We start from the raw sequence: 4996 nt of genomic DNA, 5'->3' as shown, positions 1-4996 counted from the left end.
GACAAAAGTTGCTGCAAATGAGGTCTCAGTGATAATACAGAGGAGTGAGGGTCTCCGGAGACTGAAGCTTTCTCACACAACCTCAGCCATCACTCCTTTCTCCAACACCCTTGGGGCAGAGAGAAACGGTGACAGACACAGCGAAGAGACACACAGATACAGAGAAACAGCGACTATGTGGACGTAACAACGCCCACCTTGGAAGCGAGAGAATCTGAGCGCACTGGTTCGAATCACGGCACAGTCGCCAGTATTTTATCCCCCTCCACTAGGCCTTGAGTGGTGGTCTGGACGCTAGTCATTCGAATGAGTAGATAAATCGAGGTCCCGTGTGCAGCGTGCACTTAGCGCACGTAAAAGAACCCACGGCAACGAAAGGGTTGTCCCTAGCAAAATTCTGTAGAAAAATCCACTTTGATAGGAAGACAAGTAGAATATGAAACAAACAAACAAACAAACAAACAAAAAACTGCACGCAGGAAAAAAATACAAAAAAGGGTAGCGCTCTCACTGTAGCGACGGGCTCTCCCTGGGGAAAACAGCCCGAATTTCACACAGAGACATTAGTAATACAATACAATGGAGGAATACAGGGAGAGAGAGCAGACAGACCGACAGACCAGAGAGATGTACAGATATACATTGCACTTTCACCACATTCTTTGAAACTGTGTCACACACACACACACACACACACACACGCACGCACGCTCGCACACACACACACACACACACACACACACACACACACACACACACACACACACACACACACACACACACAAACCAGAAAGATATATAGATTCTACATATACTTTCACCGACTTAGTTTCACCATTTTGAAACTTTTTATATGTATTTATCTATTATTTATTCACCCCTTTTTTCTTTCTTTTTTCTCTCAAGGCCTGACTAAGCGCGTTGGGTTACGCTGCTGGTCAGGCATCTGCTTGGCAGATGTGGTGTAGCGTATATGGATTTGTCCGAACGCAGTGACGCCTCCTTGAGCTACTGAAACTGAAACTGAAAACTGAAACTCTCCAGCACACACACACACACACACACACACACACACACACACACACACACACACACACAAAACACACACACACACACACACAGACACAACACACACACACACACACACACACACACACAACACACACACACACACACACACACATACACACACACACAGCACACACACACACACACACACACACACACACACACATTTACAACTGTGGTAAGTCGAATAAGTAGCTGACTCAATCACAAATTGTATAATTATTATTAGTATTGTTATTATCATTGTTGTTGTTGTTGTTTTATTTTCTAATTTAGAGTTTCTTATTTTCTTTTTCCTTATACCCTCCACACACTATACCCAACATACACATACTCTCCTCCATAATGCCCCCCATTCGCAAACAGGCAATCCAGGTTATGCAGTGGAATGCTAGATCCATCTCCACAAATTTACCATATCTTATCCAACATTTGGCAAATAATAACTACCAAGCACTTATATTACAATCACTTAATGTTAAGAAGAATAAATTACCCAAGCTTCCAGGTTATTATTACCCACCTGTGCACCAGAATGTAGATGCTGCCACAAAAATCAGTGCCGCACTATATATTCAAGAAGGAATAGAGTACACCGTATGCTCTCCACCAGCACCTAACACTACTCCAGATTTTCATTCATGCGCGGCACGTATTAGGTTCAGTGATCATCTTACTCTACGTGTTGTATCTGTGTATTTACCGAGAGGCCCTAACGAAGTAAACACGGAATGGTTACATAATATTCAGGATAATGAAAAATGGTTGATTGGGGGAGATTTTAACGCCCATTCTCCTTTTTGGGACAAAGATTGTGTATCAGTTACTTGTAACCGCTTTGTAGAAAATATTGTTGATTCCTCCTTGAGCCTTTTAAATGATGGCAGCGTTACCAGAATCCCTGATATTGTCACTCACAGGGCATCTGCTATAGATCTGTCTTTCATATCCCCTATGTTGTATCCAGAATGTAAATGGACGACATATAAAGATACATTAGGAAGTGATCACTTACCGATCATCATGACTTTTAATGTAACTCAAAGACCTACAGAATTTCAAAAAGACAAAGTTCCAAGATATAAATATAAAGATGCTAACTGGGAGAAATTCGAAAGTATGCTTGCTAGCTATAACACAGAGTTCATAAACACCGCGGATATAGATACATTGTATTCATTCTTTACTGACACCATTTTACAAGCTGCCGACATATCAATTCCAAAATACAATTCACTTAAATCAAGCAAGCATTCGGGAAATATTTGGTGGACACCAGCCTGCGAAGCAGCAGTAGATAATAAAAAATCTAAATTTATTACTTATCTGAGCAACAAATCACCAGAAAATCTTATTGAAAAGAAAAAGGCAAATCATCATAGCAACATGGTCATTGCACAGGCAAAAAGACAATATTGGTCTTCCTTCTGTAATAGGGAGATTTCTGATCATAAAGATACTAAAAAGGTATGGAAAAAATTTAATGAAATGAAAGAAGGTATAAATTTGCCATCTTGTCCTATTAAGATAAAGGACAAAGATTTCCCGTCCAATGTAGAGAAGGCAGAAACATTTGTAGAAATGTTCTCGGAGTCTATGCGATTGGAAGGTCTCTCACTTAAAAACAGAAAACACAGAACCGAAGAAGAGAGCAAAAGTGATTATACAGATCCATGTCCTGATAATAGTCAGTACATCAATGCTCCACTCACGCTCAACGAGGTTAAAGAAGCATTAGTATCCCTCCCTAAAAAGAAAACATCTGTAGGACTTGATGCAGTCTCAAATGAGATGCTGAGACATTTACCAGAAAATTTTGTTGTTTTATTGTTTGACATTTTTCAAAAGTGTTGGATTGATGGTTTAATGCCAGCACAATGGAAACAGTCTATTGTGATACCAGTTCATAAACAAGGAAAATGCAAAACAGATAAGAGCAGTTACAGGCCAATTGCACTAACATCACATACTGGTAAACTAATGGAAAGAATAATTTTGAGAAGGCTGATGTACTATTGTCATAAAAATAAGATTATCCCAATTAACCAAGCAGGCTTTCAGAGAGGTAGATCTGCAATTGATAATTTGGTAAAACTTACAACACATGTAAAACAACAATTCGCTAGAAGGAAAAACGTTCTTGCAACTTTTTTTGATGTGAAGAAAGCCTATGATCAAGTTTGGCATGCAAAGTTACTCTTTAAACTGAAATCTGTTGGCTTTTCAGGACATCTCTATGATTATATCAAAGATTTCCTGAGTGAAAGAAGTATACAGGTACGGGTCGGGAATACATACTCAAATCCTAAAACTCTTCACATGGGATTACCCCAAGGTTCTGTTATTGCCCCTGTTTTATTTAATATCTTGTTGAATGACTTACCCAAACACTTATCAAATGATGTGATCCTAGTGCAATACGCAGATGATATATGTATGTGGATGAATGTAACTATGAAACGGAATACATCCAAAAGGGCTTTAAACTATATCAAGAAAATATACCAACGAGAAATAGATAGATTAAATAGATATATTGCTGATAATGGTCTCACATTATCATCAGAAAAAACACATATTATGCTTTTTAACAATGGTACAAACCCAGAAGAGTTACCAACATTTAAGATTGAAAATGAGACAATTCAGTATAAAGATACTGTTAAGTTTTTAGGATTGATACTTACTTCAAAACTAACTTGGAACAGCCATATTGAATATATATTAACAAAAGCAAGAAAATCTTTAAACTTACTCAAAATTGTGAGTAAACAATACTGGGGACAAGATACAACGATTTTGAAACATTTATCATCATCACTTATTCGATCCAAACTATCCTATGGACAAGAAGTCTTTTTCAATGCTCCAAAATATTTGCTAAAGAAACTTCAAAGCATAGACTGCAAAGCATATAGACTTGCCCTTGGTGTACCTTTCCATGCATCGACCCTCGGAACATACAAAGAAATAGGAGTACTACCTTTAGATGAATACCGAAACCTCGCATGTGCTAAATACGTACTGAGAAGCTCAACAACTGAAAATTATACATCAGAGGAAGTAAAAATTACATCCGAAAACAACTTCCCCAAAAGAGCTAAAAACATATCTTATTTAACTCCCATTGGCACGTTTGTGTCAAACCTGTTCGAAAAATCTAAAATTAATTCAGATGACGTAGACACACAGAAGACCGTAAGTCCATACCCCATCTGGGAGATGAATAAAGCACATTTTGATGTTAATCATACTGACATTAAAAAGAATGAAAATCCGAATATCATGGCAACGGAAGTCCGAGAACACCTTCAAAATAGATACCGTGATCATTTACAGATCTACACAGATGGCTCACTATTAGACAATGGCCAAGCAGGTTCAGCTTTCGTTATACCAGAACTGAAAACGGAAAGATCATACTATATTGGTAAAAATCGTTCAATATTCACTGCTGAACTTATTGCTGTTCTTATGGCTCTAAATCATATTCTTGATCTTCCAATTTGCCTTCTACAAGTCTTGTTTTGCGTTGATTCCAAATCTGTATTATGTGCTTTAAACTCACCAAATTGTAAGAACAAATCTAAAATCATACTAGAAATCAGCCACATTTTACATCTTTTAAGCTTGAAAGGAACACATATTACGTTTTTCTGGGTTCCTTCACATCTTGGTATTCTCTACAATGAATGGGCTGACAGGACTGCAAGAAAAGGTGCAAAGAACGAACAGGGAACCATAGAACTTTATGTGCCTCTATCTGTACAAGAGGGTTATCGAATACTAGAAAAAACATCGTGGAACAAAATCAGAGAATTATACCAAGAAAACGGCAAAGCTTTAAACCATAGTGTAATTAATCGTCAACAACCGGGAACTATCAATCAGTCAAATACATACAGTAATTCAATAAGATTAAGGCAGA

This window comes from Babylonia areolata, chromosome 18 (assembly GCF_041734735.1).
Source record: "Babylonia areolata isolate BAREFJ2019XMU chromosome 18, ASM4173473v1, whole genome shotgun sequence".
Classification (NCBI taxonomy): Eukaryota; Metazoa; Mollusca; class Gastropoda; order Neogastropoda; family Buccinidae; genus Babylonia; species Babylonia areolata.
Note: the sequence above shows the minus strand (reverse complement) of the source record.